The 17,623-nt window shown below is 36.8% G+C and overlaps 1 long non-coding RNA gene across 1 annotated transcript; it reads right to left on the bottom strand.

Annotated features, from left to right (window-relative positions):
* Positions 1-1,799: 1,799 nt before the first annotated feature.
* LOC143856082 (uncharacterized) lies at positions 1,800-15,753 on the bottom strand. The gene is made up of 2 exons (XR_013238097.1): positions 15,653-15,753; positions 1,800-2,063 (listed from the first exon to the last, which is right to left on the bottom strand). It is a non-coding gene; the product is annotated as an uncharacterized LOC143856082 (long non-coding RNA).
* Between the last annotated feature and the right edge of the window lie 1,870 nt (positions 15,754-17,623).

Consider the following 17,623-nt stretch of genomic DNA (forward strand, 5'->3'; position numbering starts at 1 on the left):
TCAATGAGCCCAAGTACATCATATGAAGTGGTTGCATGCACTACTATAATATAATTTTATTTGCCATCCCAAGGTAAAGTGCTTGGTATCTGTAATGTTTAAAAGGGAAAGGCTGAGCAATTGGGCTCTTAACAGACTTATAACATGGCGTTGGAGTGTTTTAATTACAGGGGCACTCTAATAAGTCTACCTATGTGAGTGTGGGAGTGGTGCCGCTTCCTATGAGACCTGGCTAGTCTCTACAGCACTTATGAAACCAACATATAGACACAAGGCCAATACATGTGTTAGCTCTTAGATTCTGCCTAATGAGATGAAAACTTATGTGTGAGATATGTTCGGTTAGTCGAATAGAATCGCTAGCTCAGAGATTAGTCTACTATGCAATTCTGGCTAACTTTGATGTGTTTTCACTAAGTGAAGGTTCAAATCGAGAGATACCTTTATTTAGGCATAAGATTTCCAAGCCTGATAAGAAAACTTTCTTTGATTTTGAAAATGGTGGGGGATTGTTAGAGATTTTTAAAATGTTTTGGGTCAAGTCAAATAGTTGAAAATATTTTATAAAAATATATTTTGAAAAAGAGAAATAAAACCGATTTTCAAATAGGGCCGGTCGACCGCGGATTGGAATCTGGAAATGTATACAATTTCCAGAATGGCATGGGCAGGTGACCGCGGTTCTTTGGATCATAAAAAATAAAGAGTTCTAGATGCTTAAAGGCGGTCGACCGACCCTAACCCGGTCGACTGTAGCTGTGAGAAAATCTATCCGTTGGGGCAAAAGTGGACACAACTTTTTACTTCCAAATTTGAATCTCTTCGTGTCCTTTTGCTTCCCAACAGTCATGGATGATTTAAAACTCAAGGTACACTTTATGAATGATCCAAATTGGTTATATCGCGACGAGGTGCGATCTAACTGCCATTATACAAACCAATCTAAAGGGTACTTTGAAGGGATGCTTTTCACATTGAAAAGACATCTATGGCTCTATATAAAGACAAGAAACCTATCATTTTCAATATATATAAATAGAATGTGAAAAAGAGTTAGCTATTGCTGTAGCATTATCTTTTTTTTTAATTCCCCACTCAATTGTTTTCAAGTTGGTTTTCATATAAATTGTGTTTTAAATACTGTTATACTGCAGAAACAGTATTTAGAAGTTTCTCTAAGGCTTGTAATTCTCAAAGGGCGTTTTGGGTTTTATTTCGCTTGTGCAAAGCTTTGTCAAACATTTGTAGGATCTTCCTACAAGGCTTCATTGTATCTTGGAGGCAATTCGTGGATCCCCTTTGCACACTACTTGTTGGGGCGAAATCTGTCTTAAGGAAAGCGATTACGCGCCTTGAAGCATAACTACTTGTTGATCTTAGATCTCCATCATCACCAAATCCCACCAACACAATTCTCATCAAAGGCGCTCTCTACTTTGTCAAGCACTTTTGTCATTAGATGCATGGTTTCAAATTTCGTTTTCGAAATGCGTTTCGGTCCACACTGAAACCGAGATTTTCGTCGAAATCCAACCAAATCAAATTAACGGCTATTTTATCTCGTATAGAATTTAGACTGAAATTTCGGTAATTTCTGCTGAACTTTCGTGATAATATTAAATAATTATCAAAAAATGAGATTTTTGGGTGAAATTCCTTAAATTTAGGACGAAATTTCGGTATAAACGAAATTTTGACCGAAATTTCAAAATTTCGGCTGAAATAAACAACCGTTTTGGGTATTGCCGACTTCGGTTTAGGTTGAAATTTAAAACCATGACCATGATTAGACGACGAGAGATAAATTGCAAGCCTTCAGTTGCACAAATTGAAGAGACTAGCTACACAGGTAGACCTTTCTTTGCTAAAATATTAGCTGAACAAAATTTGGGGAACAACGAACAAAATAATTTCAAGATAAACTTATCCAAGTAGAATAATCAAGTATCGGAACAGTTTAATCAAGGATCTCTATCCCCTTGGCGAACAACCCCAATATGTCCATGAAGCTGATGGATGCTTTTGGATCTCAATGGTCAAAAAATCGTGCTGATAGGACAATCCTACATTGGATCAGGAGAATTCAAATGAAAATTGTAAAGACTATAGGCTACCATTCAAAAAAAAAGTTACAAGGATTAGGCAGCGGTTATGTTGCATTAGTGTGGAGGTACGAGCATTGGAATCCAACACTAATTGACAAACCTAAAAATAGAAGATTAGTGGATTCACTAAAATATTTTAATTAATTATATGCTTATTATAAGCAATAAATTAAAATTTTTAAAACGTTGAGTAAATATAATATTTTATTTTCATATTAAAAACTTAAACTTTTTTTCAAGGGCTAGGCAAAACTAGAGAAACTGAATATTGTACCTAAAAAACATAAAACTTAAACAATTATGATGGATAAAACATAAAACATACATTAGCTGTAAAGTTGTGGCAGTAATAGTAAAAAATAGATAAAAAAGATCTAGAAGTATTGCATGCATCCATGGTGCTATTACAGTCACACAGTCCAATGATACTATAAGCGAAAAACAGGTCCGCATGCATGTAGAACTTTTCTTATCATGTTGCACACGCATGGTTTTAAATTTTGGTTTAGGACTAAATTTCGGTGTTGGCCGAAGTTTCAGCCGAAATCTCGTAATAATAAAAAGAGGAAAGAGTTCCTACACCCTAATGTAGATAACTTATCTACACCCTTGCTTAAAATACAGTGGGGGCCATATTGTTTGGGTGATCCAAAGCATTCATTTGCTCGGCCCTCACATAGAGAGGGTGTGCCCAAAAAATCAGCTCCATAGGAGCATCCTAACCCTTCAAATTATGGAGGCAAAAAATGGATTGATTTATGAAGGTTTATACACGTCCTTTTTTACCTCCACAAATCGTAGGGTTGGGATGATCTTATTGAGCTGATTTTTGGGCACACCCTATCTATGTGAGGGCCCATCAAATGAATGCTTTGGATCACCCAAACAATGCGGCCCCACTATATTTTAAGCCTAGGGAGTAGATAAGTTATCTACACTAGGGTGTAGGAACTCTTTTCTCTAATAAAAAAATAATATTTAATGACTTACCAAATTTCAGCAGAAATTTTGGTAATTTCAAAAAAATTCTATTTAAAAAAAAACAATTCAATTTCTCGAAATTTCAACCGAAATTTGGTAAAACCCAAAATTTTGGATTTCATCAAATTTCAGTTTCAGTCTCAACCGAAATCTGAAATTATGGATTTCAACCAAAATTTAAAACCATGGTCACAGTTAGGGGTGCAACTTGGGTTGGGCTCTACCCGAACCCGATAGGTTCAACCCAATTTTTGCTTGGGTTGGGTTGGCATTTCATCGGGTTGGGTTGGGAAAAGCCAACCCGATTTAATTTTGGGTTGGGTCAGGGTTGAGGCCACGATTGTCTGAGATACTCCTCCAAGGGCTACGATTGCCTGATCTACTCCTCCAACGACCATGATCATTCTAAATGCCACAGACCCACAAGTTGAGTCTCAGGAGGATCTCTCAGTTGACATCAATCAGGATAACAAAAATAAACGGAAAATGACAAGACATAAGGGAAATAAAATATTGGGTTTATGGTTCCCTCCGTTTGTCCAACACCGTGGAGAACCAGGGCTCTCGTCTCTATCTCTTTTGTCTATGGTAGGACCGGAGACAGAGTGGTAGGATATAAGGAGAGGGAACATAGCCCTTTTTTATAAAGAGAGGAGAGGGATTTACGTCACAGGATCTAGGGCAAAATGAAGCCCTAAATCCCATAACTACCCTGTACCGAGTTTTGTAACAGAAGTGCAGAAAGATGTCTTCAGAGAAATCGGCGGTGTAACGACGCTAGTTGGACGATGTAGCTTCGGGTTTGCCAAGAACAACGGCGCTATTTGGACGAAGGGGCTTCGAGTTTGCCGCGATTTCGAACAAAGAACAGCGCTATTCGGATGAAGGGGCTTCGGGTTCTTCCGAAAAACAACGCTATTCGGACGAAGGGGCTTCGGGTTCTCTGAAAATTCGATAGAACAACAACGCTATATGAACGAATGGGCTTTGGGTTCTCCCAAAATTCGGCAGAACAACGGCACTAGTTGAGAGATGTAGCTCCGAGTCTTCAAAAATTCGGCAGAGTGCCGACGCCTAGTGTAAGCTACCTAAGAATTTCTCTACTTTCTCTCTTCTAAAGCAAAGAAACTAGGGTTTTTTGGGTAGAACCTCCTTTCAGAAAGGGTTTGAAAAGCAGAAAACTACGGTTTCTATAATTGGAAACCTAATTTGAAACTAGAAAAACCAGAAAACTCTTAGAGAAAAATTCTTTCTGAGTTCAGTAACTTCTGAATTCTGATTTTTACTTCTACCCCCCTATATATAGGAATCGGGCAAAAATTTTGCAGACTGCGAAAATTTTCATACTCCACAACATTGGAAAAATCCAATTTCGCAGAGTGAGAAATTGGACTTGACACCTGGATGTCAGTGTCAGGTCGGCAACATTTCAAAAAATGTGATGTTTGTCTCTTTTGGGGGAGTTTCGGCGGGCCGTAACTCCTCCGTTTGGACTCCAAATCGCGCGGTCAGAATTGTTGGATTTCTCGTTTTGAGGAGATTCCAACGAGTCTAATATCGCTAACTTTCGGGACGTGAAGTGTTTTTGGGTAAAAACAGATGTTTTTTATTCAAAGTTAACTTCTTGGTTGGAATGTCGTGTGAAAACGGGCTCTTTGGCTGTGCTGTAAAAGGCGGGTGCCGTGTAAAGATGAGCTTTTGTTGCATCTCTGGGATAAAATTATTTTTGAGAAGTATTTGCCTACTTAAATAACCTAGAGAGAGAGAGAAAAGAATAGGGCTCTGGGACTCATCATGAGACTCTTCCTCTCGAGAACCTATAATTAGTTCTGCCTTGACAAAATTGGGTGTCTATAGATAGCCTTGAGTTCTCCGAAATTCGGTAGAACAACGACGCTAGTTGGAGGGTATCACTCCGAGTCTTCGAAAATTCGGTAGAATGACGATGCCCAGTATGAGCACCTTAAAAATTTCTCTACTTTCTCTCTCTTAGGTAAAGAAACTTGGGTTTCTGGACAGAGTTTACTTTGAAAAGGGTTGAAAAGGAAAGAGTCAGAGGTTTTTTTTTATCTAAAAACCAACTTCTAAACCAGTTAAATTCTGATTTTACTCTTATCCCCTATTTGTAAGGTTCGATGGCAATTTTGCAATTTATGAAATTGAATTTGCAAGGTCTGACAGCCGGGTCAGGTCGGTTGTCAGATATCAGGTCGGCAAGAATTTTGCAAATTGCAAAATTCCAAGGGAATTTCATAATTTGCGAAATTGCATGTTTGTTTTGGGGGTTATTTTTGGTCCAAAACTCGGTTTTTTGGGGTTTTTTGAAACTTCGAAAGACCATATTTTGTTTGTTTGGACTCCAAATCGCACACGGTCAGCTCCGTTGGATTGCTTGATGCAAGGATAATCCAACAATTCTGGTCTCACGAGTTGGTTTGGGTGTGTAGACACTCCCATTTTGCTACGCTTTAAAAAGCAAAAGATTCGGTAGTATCATCGAGTCTTGAATCCGTATTCAGCATTAGATTAGGAATCCATGCATTTTAGGGTAGATTTCATTTCATTATGGGAGTTTTGAAGTGAATTCGCGATCCTGAAGGTCTCTAGGGGGTTCCTTTGGCCTCTAGAAGATGAAAGTTCAAGTTTCCGAGCAAATGAAAAAAACCTACTATTTTTAGAATTTTCAGGGTTTCCCTCATTTTTGCCTATTTTAAACTGCAAGGGTATTTTGGTCATTCCTGATGTGTCTCATTTGACCCCCGAGTTATATTTGAGAAATCTTGAGTGATTTTACAAAATTTGAAAAAGCTGCTATTTTTAGAAACTCATGGGGCGTCCACATTTTCATCATCTTATGGATATTTCAATCATTTGTCATATGTCCAAAACCATCTCGAGGGTACGGCTGATGGATTAAGAGTAATTTCATAAGATTTGGAAAACCTGCTAAATTTAGATCTCTCAAGTTTTTCTCTTAGTCTTGCACTTCGGGGGTATTTTAAATATTTCCAAACATATCATATTTGGTCCCTAAGTTGTGTCTAAGAAATCTTGAGTCCGTTCATAAATTTTTGAAAATCTGCTATTTTTAAAATTTCTCAGGGTTTTCCCTAGTCTCGCCAAATTCTAGCACCTCGGGGTAATTTGGTCTTGTCCTGTGTAATTCTTTTGATCCCCGAAATATGTCTGAGAGATTATGAATGATTTCCTGACTTTTGAAAAACCTGCTAAATTTAGAATTTCTCAGGTGTTTCTAAGCGTTGAGGGCATTTTGGGTATTTTCAGGGGGTACCAAATGACTCTGCTTGATATTGCTCATCAAAAGGACCCAACTTTAAAAGTTTCTATTTTTGAAGTTTGATCAGAAAGACTTTCCATTTTTAACTTTTCTCTTTAGGGGTGAACCAATTTAAGGTTATTTTGGTCACATTTGGATGTGTAATTGTCAAATAGGGGCATTTTGGTCCGAAAAATTATTTTCCCAAAAAAGATGGTTCGTTCATGTGTGAGGGATGCACCATAAATGTCAAATGGGTTGGGTCCATATATAGAATGTTGAATTTAGAAAGATTTTATTTAATTTTTACGGAAAAACCCGAAACCTGTGTGAAATGGCCCATTGGGCTAAAGCCCGCAAAGATGGAGCTCATGTGGGTTCACCCATATGGGTCAACCACCATGGTGGGCGGCCCACATGGTTGACCCACATGAGTTGAACACCCAACCTTTGTGACATCATATTTGTTAAAAGAAAAATAAAAAGAAGGAAAGAAGGAAAAGATGAATGATTGCTTAAAAAATGTTTTCTTCCAAAGAAGCAATGTGGAATAAAGAATAGTATGTCTTGATTGACAAGAAATTAAGATTGGAATCAAATCCAATTTGGAAACAAGAAAGAAAGAAAGCAATAGGGGAAAATTGGAAACAAGCCAAAAAGAGAGCTCTCACATTGAAAACTACTATTTCTCTCTTAACCCTAGCTTTTTTATATAAAAATCAAAGCAAACAATCCAAGAAAAGAATTGGAAAAAATCAAAATTCGTCATTTTTCTCTCTCCTCCCAAGAAATTTTTTTTATCTCTCTTTAAGTGTGATCTCTCTCTCAAGTGTTCTTCACAAAAAGGAATTCTTGAATTCCTTCTTCTTCTCCAAGGCATCACACAATCAAGAATTATTGGAGTGTTCTTTCTACCTTTTTTTAGCGTATAAAAGGGTTGGACAAAGCGTATATCTTGGATCACCAACCCTAGAGACAAGGATCGCGATCAACGGTAAGGATTCCTCATCTTTGTGAAGTAGAAAAAGCATGCTAGGGTTTTAATTTTAATGGATCAAATCAACGAGTTTTTCTTTGAAATTCCAGTATGTTATAATATAGATTATGAGTTTTCAAAATCCAAAATTTGATCCAAAAATTAATTTTCCTCCATTTAAAAATGGTTTTTTTTTGTTTTTATTCAATATGGATTTAAATTAGATTATCAAAGCAAGTGTTTGAAAACATGGTTCTTTTTAAAAAACAATATTTTCTGGGTTTTATATAAAATACAAAACTATTGGAAACTTAATTTCTAACCGCGGTTCAGCCGTTTTATTTTTCATTCTATTTTTCAAAGAATAACCCCGAAAAGGGTTATTTCTTGATGAATTGAGCCAAAAGTATATCAAATCATGTCCAAATTTAGTGAAAGTTTTTTTCCAGTAGTTTTACAAGGTTTTTATATCACCCAAAATTTTTCATATTTTTTGGAGTTTATTTAATCGGATTATTAATTATTTTAAATTTTGGGTATTTTTAATAAATACCAAATCATTTTAAAAATTGATGAAACTTTCCAGAATTAAAGCCTAATAATAAATGGAAGTTTCCATTGAAAATTATTTTGAAACAAATATGGTTTTTACTGTTTTCTAATCGCTTCCCTGTTTTACATGCCATAATTCTTTTTCTTATTAAATTAATATATTTTTAAAATTTTTCTTTACAAACCAGTAACTTTGGTTACTGGAATGTTAGAGAAATATTTTCAATTAATTTTGCATAGATTTGATAAGGTTTTACAATTTATTTTAATAAACGGGTTTTAACGCCTAGGAAACAAATTGATCTCTTATATTTAAAAACCAATTTTATGGAGGAGATTTGAGTTTTAAGATTTGAAATTTTGATAATAATTCTATAATCTATTATATATCTACTGGAATTTTTAATTTGATTTTATGATACCATTAGGTTTGCTTTTTAAGTAATTCTTTGGTTTCATCTGATTTTTGTGTGAATTTAAATGGGCATCAAATCTTCATAAAAATCCATGAACGTTATACAGTAGTCTAATTTCATGATTATCTTTATACTGTAGGAGTTTAAGTTGATTTGAAATTGATATGCTATAGGTTACTGTGTTAATCTATAATCTGATTTGAATTTTGAAATATCGGACATTGATATCTAATCTTACTGATAATTCATGCAAATTTTTCAGTAAGATTTAATCATTTATATCTTTATTCTATAAAAGTTTGGAGTAATTTAAAAGTGATATGATATAGGTTGCTGTGTTAATCTATAATCTAATTTGGATTTTAAAAAATTAGGAATTGATATTAAATCTTAATGGTAATTCATGAAATGTTTCCAGTAAGCCACAATCATCCATATCTTGTTACTGGAAAAGTTTCAACTGATTTGGAATTTGATTGCTTAGGGTTACTGTTTATTCCTAGCAATATGGTCTTAATGATATTAAATCACAATTTAATAGCAAATCAATACAAAAGTCAGTAAAAATATCCAAAAAACCTTAAGTTTTCATCATAAATGTAATCCCTAACTTTTTTGAAACAGAAACCTTAGGGTTCATAGATTGCCTTTGTAAATTGGCTATTCTGTGACAATTTAACTGCAGAGATCGCAACCGTAATCGTATACTAATTGCGATTAATCCTGCATAATTGGAGTGCGTAAATTATAGTATGATATTGGCTCTGAGGTCCACTGTCCACGGAAATCCTGAGAAATATGCCAGGCAATAAGATACTATAATTTACGTGCTAAATTATACAAGTGTTGAGAGCACAATTCCCTTCCATAGTTGCGATCCGAGGCTGAAACTTGCGAACCATAGAGCCTTTGGTATTCCTTAGATGTTTAGGAATAAAAAATTATCAAAAATTAAAAATCATTAAGTTCAACAAATCGAATTAACTCGATCCGTGTCTTAGGAGCCGTTGGATTACGGTCTCCTATCGTAAGAACCATTAGAACCCTATTTAGGAACATGTACGTCATGTCGTGTCCTAGGTTTTAGGGAGTCCTAGAGTTAGGAGTCCAGCCTCATCACGGGCGTTTGCTATGGATAGCAACTGTGTCATAGATCTAGTTACACTAGTCACCTAATTTTTTCCTAGGACAAGCCTAGTTACTTAGGATATAGGTTAACCTGCATTAGTCTAAGGGACACCTTGCACTTAGATAGGATCATATAGCATCTTAGATGAAGTCCTAGGATAATAAAATCCTCAACTTGAACTAAATATTTCTCTTAAGCTGTTAAAACAGTCAATCCAGTCTAGATTGGTGTCTTAGATGAGTTAGGCATAAGTAGCTTAGCTTAGGTGCCCCGAACTTCTCGACTCTGATCCCAATGAGGCTTGGGTACGTGGGCAGCTTGGATGCTTGATGGCATACCAATCACGAGTCGGCTCCAGACATAAGTGGGGTTTTGTCATTAATCCTTAAATTAAAAGTAATTAAATCACTTAGGACTTTCCATGAAATTAGAATTTTAGGAGAACTTTCACTTAGATTGAATTCAAACAAATTAAAAAAATCAAGATACACATTTAGGAATTACATTGAAATTAGATCTTAGGATGCATGTCACATAGTTCGCACATTAATATAGAGTTAAATGAGCCATTTAAAAGAAATTCAAAAGAGTTAACTTTTGGAATTGAAGACCGATTATCGAGCAGGAATGGTGCATGTGGTGGTAACTCCCCATACCTTCCATTCTCGTAACCAGGTAACGAGTCTAGATTTCTGGTCAATTATGGGTCCTAGATCCCTCATCTAGGTGGCGACTCTGTCACTCTCTTTTGCGTGGAATTCGGATTGCCTTAGTGATCCTAAGTTCACGGAAAAGATGAATTAAATCATACCTTGCTAGGCTCGGCGGCTTACCCCTGCCCTTATGGGTACTGGGTTGCACGTTTGTTTTCACCCTATGACTTGGTTGCTGCCTGCTTGGTTGGGTAATTAAAATCAATAATAAAAAGCACACGCCATTCGCGTGGGTACGAGAGACCAAGAGAGAGCGTAGAGCCTCGTGCACTCGCGACCCTCTCTCGGGATCGGGTCCCACAGGGTGCGAAGTGTTTTTGGGTAAAAATGTACGTTTTTTACTCAAAGTTAACTACTTTTGGCTGAAATGCCGTGTGAAAACGGGCTTTCTGACTGTGCCAGAAAAGGCGGGTGCCGTGTAAAGACGGGCTTTTTGTTGTAACTCTGGGAAAAATTCAATTTGTAGAAATCATTCCCATTTCATGAACCAGAGAGAGAGACTAAGAGAAAGAGAACAGGTGATCTGGGCTCGTCATGAGACTCTTCCTCGTGACAACCTATCATTAGTACCACCTTGATAAAATTGGGTGTCTATACTAGGCACTACCTGTTATCGCAGAAGATTCTTCTCATATCTCGAATGAATCTGTTGAAGTACCTGTTCGAAAAACCAGCTCAAGTTGGAAGAATTGCTCGCTGGCTCTTGTTGTTGTCAGACTTCGACATTACATGTCACCCAGAAATCCGTTAAAGGCAGAGTCATCGCAGAACTGTTAGCTGGGGCACCTACTGAAGGGATGCGTCAAACACTACATGGACCATGTACTTCGACGATGAGTCAAACACCAGAGGAAGGGGGTTGGCATTATGCTTGTTTTACCTTGGGACGAACACATACCAATTTTCATCAAGTTATAATTTGAATGCACCAACAATGTGGCTGAGTTCGAAGCTTGCATAGTTGGTCTCGAAGCGGCCCTATCATTAGAAGTACAAGACCTCGAGGTATACAGAGACTCCTTGTTGATCATTTGTCAGACAAATGGGAAGTAACAGAATAAAGAAGATTGATTCTGTACCACATGTACGTCACAAACCTGGTTAAGAGCCTCAGCAATATCAACTTTACCTTCATCTCTAGACTGAGAAACAGGTTTGCTGATGCCTTAGACACACTCACATCCATGGTCGATATTCCTGTAGGAGTAAAGGTCCGACCTTTGGTCATAAAACGACATGTGTTTCCAACCCACGTACACATGATTGAGATAGCAGCTAGATGTCTAGATGGAAAACCCTGGTATTTTGATGTAAAAAATCTTATCTCCGGTAGGGGGCATCCCCCAGAAACCTCATCCAAGGAGAAAAGAGCTTTGCAGAAACTGGCATCCCGCTATGTCATTTGTGGAGGAGAGCTCTACCACAGGTCCTTCGATGGAGTTCAGCTCCTTTGTGTTGATGAAGACAAAGCAGCGAAAATCCTAGAAGATGTTCACTCAGGGGTCTGTGGTCCTCATATGAATGGCAAGATGTTAGTTTGAATGATCCGTCGTCTTGGTTACTTCTGGACTACGCTTGAAGCAGATTGTTTCTCGTTCTTCAAGAGGTGTCACCCGTGCCAGATCCATACGAACCTGATACATGTACCGCCATCAGAACTTCACTCTCACTCCATGGCCATTATCAGTATGGGGTATCGACATCATTGGCAAGATCTCCCCTAAGTCATCCAGCGGACATGAGTATATACTGGTGGCAATTGATTACTTCACTAAATGGATTGAAGCTCAGTCATATGCTTCGATATCATCAACATCAGTTTCCAAGTTCATCAAGGGCAACATCATTTGTCGATATGGTATCCCACACGAGTTGATACCGGACAACGGTTCCCATTTCAAGAAAGAGGTAGCCTCGTTATGCGAAGAATTCAAGATCAAGCACTATAAGTCGTTGCCAAATTGACCACAGACTAATGGCACTGTTGAAGCAACTAACAAGAATATCAAGACGATCCTTCATAAAATGACTAAATCCTACCACGACTGGTCAAACAAACTTCCAGTTGAACTATGGGCATACAGAACATCAGTCCGTACATTTACAGGAGCTACTCTGTACTCGCGGACATATGGTATGAAAGTGGTACTACCAATCAAGTTGAAAATCCCTTCACCCAGAATTCAGATGGAAAGTAATCTACCTGAATCTGAATGGGGTCGTATCCGTCATCAAGAGTTGTGTATGATGGATAAGAAAAGACTAAGAGCATCATATCACGTACAAGTTAGCCAGCGTAGAATAAAGAGAGCTTTCAACAAGAGGGTCCGAGTCAAAGATTTCAGAGAGGGGGATATGGTGCCTAGAGAATGCCGAGCTCCTGTCTTCAATCTTAGAGGAAAATTTAGACCTAACTGTTCTGGCCCCTACACAGTTGACGAAATCCTATCTGGAAAAGCCGTCAGACTTCTTGACCAAAATAGAGATAAAATGTCAGAACCTACCAACCTCGATCAACTCAAAAGATATTACACATGAATATCAAAGGCCCCCATGTGGTGATCAGAGCCTAAAATGACTCACCCAAACTTTAAAACCCTTCCTCGAACTAAGCGGACCTGATCCCAACCTCTTTGGGGTACGTAGGCAGCCTGACAAATTCAGGTTTAGTCACCTTCGACGAAGCCAACAAAATCCTTCGCTTTATCTCTTTTACTTCATTTCCCCACAAAGTAGCCTCGAACTACGCGGACCTGATCCCAATCTCTTTGGGGTACGTAGGCAGCCTGACAAATTCAGGTTTGGTCACCTTCTGCAAAACTAACAAACCCTTTTTCTTCAAATTCCCCAAAAAGCCTTGAACTACGCTGGCCTGATCCCAACCTTTTTTGGGGAACGTAGGCAGCCTGACAAATCCATGTTCGGCCACATTTTGCAAAACTACCCAAAATCCTCAAGACTTCCCCAGCAAGTCCTCCCAATATTCAAGGTAAGAGGATGGTAGGACAAAAGAAAAATAAAGAAAAACAAGAATGTCTGAAGACCTGTTAGGTCGAAAACCTGAGAAGGCGACTTAGACAAAATTTAGGGTCATCACGCCCATAGGAACAAAAACCTGAGAAAATGTTTCTGGCAAAACTTATGGCACAAACGGTCTACTAAGTCGAAAACCTGTAAAGGGAGCCTTATTCATTGGCAAGGTATGTGTCACGCCTCCGACCCGGATCCACGGAGCACATGGTAGGCCGCACGCTAGCTAAGCAAACCCGACAAGCGTGCAAGGCCTTTGAACACATAATCATCCAAATAAGCATGGTAGAAACATAATATCCACAGTAACTAAGAGACAGGAAATAAAAGAAACTCTTTTATTTACACAACCTCTGAGGATCTCTACATAAATAGAAAATAAATACAATATACAAGCCCATACTCACTCTAGTATGGTCACACTCTCACTACATCAGCAAAGCTCACAAATGGGAAACTACTCTAGATCTGAAATGTGCAACATTGAGCACATTAGCAAATAGCCAATAAGCAAAATAATAATCTAGTAGTGTATCATAATTTTTTACTAGTTTGTATCATATACATATTATCTGTAATCATTTTCTATTATACTTTCAAAGATTCATATCCAATGTTCAATTTTCTACTAAGTTAAACATAATAAACAATGGTTCAAAGTTCAGATTCATTATTCATATTTATTTACCAATACTTAAAGGTTCATATCTAATATCCAAAGAGTCATTCTAAATGAGCAAATCACAAGTCACGTGTCACATAAACTAGATTGCTGAAAACCCATTACAAATGCACTTTCTCTAAGTTTTCATAGGAAACACATGGCAAATCAAAGACATTTACATAGAAAATCTTATCCGACTTATTCACATATAGAATCAATATTCAAGATATGTCTTGTGTTTTATATTCAAAGTCAATAGGCACACATAGTTATATAACTAGAACATCGAATACATAAACATAAAGTTTGTAGGTAATACGTACAGAAAATACCATCTGAGACACTCATATAACAAATCAATCATTAATATTCAAGAGTCTTATCGTACATAAAACTACATTCGAAATAAGTTATGTATCACATATACTAGCTAGTTGACTTTAATCACACCATCATATAATTTTCCCCAAAAAAGTGAGTAGCACATGAAAAATAGGCACATATAGATAATCTCATTAGACTCTTTCACATAGAGAATCATCATTAATATTCATAAATCACATCAAACACATCACCACATTACCATATTACCACATCGAAATATGTTATGTATCACATATAATAGTATGCATTAAACACATTATAACATGATTCTTCTCAAAGAGTTAGTCACATAAAGAATCAATCATTGATAATCAAAGATCATATCTTACATACAACCACATCTTAATGGGTCTACAAATAATAACAAAAGACTTGCACAAGCCACGATACCCAATGCCCTTATGGCGAGGATAATCAGATGACACCTTACTGGAAGACCCAGTCAAGGTGACCAATAATCAAATGACACCTTAGTGGAGGACCCAGTTAAGGCGACCAATAATCAGATGACACCTTACTGGATGACCCATTCAAGGCGACCAATAATCAGATGACACCTTACTGGAAGACCCAGCCAAGGCGTCCAATAATCAAATCATTGACAATATTCCACATTGCATTTGCAAGAATTGCATTCTCAATATAATCAATAATAGAATTTCTAATTGTCAATGAATCATGTAATGTCTAAGTACTTGTAACATGCTATTTGCAATATGCATCACAGAAGAAAGCATAAGTTTTTAATCCATAGAAGTTTATTTGGATTTACCAATATAAATAGACATGCTTTACTATTTTAATTTTACCTCTCAAATTACTACAAATTTCAGAGTACGAAAAGTTACTAAGTCACTTATTGGAATACATATATAACTTTTCTTCTCAATCAAGTCTTTTTTTTACTTGGTTTGTATAACAAAATATGCTCACGGAAAGGTACTGAGTTACTTAATGGAATACATACATAACTTTCTTATCAACTATGTCTTTTATTCACTTGGTTTGCATAACAAAATATGCACACGGAAAGGTCCCGAATCACTTAGTGGAATACATTTATAACTTTCTTATCAATCATGTATTTTATTCACCTAATTTGCATAACAAAATATGCACACTGAATGGTATTGAATCGCTTACTAGAATACATTTAGAACTTTCTTCTCAATTATATCTTTTATTCATATGGTTTGCATAACAAAATATGCACATTGAAAGCTACCGAGTTACTTACTAGAATACATATATAACTTTCTTATCAATCATATCTTTTATTCATATGGTTTGCATAACAAAATATTCACACTAAAAGCTACCGGGCTAGTTACTGGAATACATATATAACTTTCTTATCAATCATATCTTTTATTCATGTGGTCTGCATAACAAAATAAGCACAGGGAAAGTTACGGAGTTACTTACGTGAAAATACTTCGCTTTTTCCTTTTCTGCCACTTTATCCTCTTTCTTTCTCCTCTTATTGCCACCCTACATATTAGGGGTCTTACATAAATGCCAATTCCATTTCATATGTATCATGCACAACCTACTCGAGGCGAAAAACCATAGTTCGAAACCCAAAACATAACTTAAGTGTGGATTTTACTAATACTTTTATACATCCTAAATGTCAAAATCAAAAAATCTCTTAAACATAAAAATTATTACATGTGAAGTAAGGAACAACTTTTCAGTTATCAGATATGGCCAATTACCACCGGAGATGGCCGAAAAACACAAAATTCCTATCAGGCAATAAACTGCCCTTATTACCTAAAATCTGAAATCTTAAAATACACATAACTCAAATTCCTTTTTGAACTGACCTTATAACTAAACAGAAAAGTTATTATATATAAATTAAAAAACAACTTTTCAGTTATCTACTCTGGCCAACTCCTACCGGAGTTGGTCGGAAAACTCAAATCTCCGATAGACATGAGGGATACAGATTTTTATGAAAACTGAAATCTTTAAGCTTGAATAACTCTTTATACACTTAGAACTGGACATTTTATAAATCATAAGAGTTGTTTGGTAAAATATTTACACCAACTTTCACTTTTACACAGGGGCAGAGCCAGGAATTTACACTTGGGGGGGTCGGACCAATTTACACTTTGTATGCATTGGTCATTTGGGCGGGGGGGGGGGGGGGGGGGCGCTAAAAAATTTCATGGGAAAAAAATTATTAACTATTTTTCCATGGGAAAAAATTTCATGCTGCCAAACATGGTGTTAATGGTCCAGAGTCCAAACCCCTCTAACTTCAATCGGCCCTCTCAAGTCTCAAATCTCTCTCCTTCTCCCTCTCTAAAAAAAAAAGGAAATCAGAAAACGAAAGAACACTAGAAAAGACATAAGCATAAACTGATAAATCCTAGAAAAAAATGAAATAAAAAGAACATAAAAGAATAAGAAACCTTATAAATACAGGGAAGAAGAATAGAACTAACCTTTTCTCCTTCTTCTTCCACGATGGAGATTGAAGCAAGTCAACCAACTCAAGCAATTTTTTCGCAGAAAGTCAGAAACCGTTCTTGAGTGCTCAAGGAAAGGGGAGTGAAGCGTTAAAAAAATCTACTGAGAAACCTTAAAAACACCAATTCAATTAGCAAAAGAAAATAGAAGTAATTTTTGGGACTGAATGATCCTAACCCTCTATAGTTCGGAGGGTTAGAATCAACCCATGGAAATTATTTTTGGGGCACAACCTATTTATGGTGTGGCCGATATAATGGACGGTTTGGATCATCCTATGGTGTGGGCCATACCGTACTTTTAATAGATTGAGGATTGAGATCATCAAAATACAGTAGTGTTGATCAAAATACAGTAGTGCTGATAACATTTGCCTTTAATAAAGGGAAATAATGATATTCCCCCATCCGACGGATGAAATTCCCCTTAACTTTATTGGTTAAGTTTGGGGTGAATTTATCCTGGAGCGGTTAGGGGATTTTATTGGTTAAGGGGGAGTAGAGTATCACTTCCCTTTAGTAAAATCCAAACGTTGTTCATTAAGTTTTAAAGGCTATGTAAAGCGTTAAAGGGGGGGTGAATTTATCCTCGAGCATTTAACTATTAATGGGGGTTTTATCGGTTTAGGGGGGAAATCACTTCCTTTGATAATATCCCTATTTTATAGGGATGAATTCTCGACAAAATTGGGATTTTTTTAAATCCTAGTGGAAATTAAGAAGTAATTACTTAAAATAAAAGTTAACGATTTTTGCAAATCTTTGGGGGGGCCGTGGGCCCTCTCACGCTATACGTAGTTTCACCCCTGCTTTTACACCTCTGGCCAAATCTTGCTGGAGATGGCCAAAAAACTCACTTTTTCGAACTGATTCTTCAAAAGATGGTTTCATGGTAAACTGAAATTTATGACTT

Source organism: Tasmannia lanceolata, unplaced genomic scaffold (genome assembly GCF_043159265.1).
Source record: "Tasmannia lanceolata isolate RefF3 unplaced genomic scaffold, GAP_Taslan_0.1 ptg000023l, whole genome shotgun sequence".
NCBI classification, from domain to species: Eukaryota; Viridiplantae; Streptophyta; class Magnoliopsida; order Canellales; family Winteraceae; genus Tasmannia; species Tasmannia lanceolata.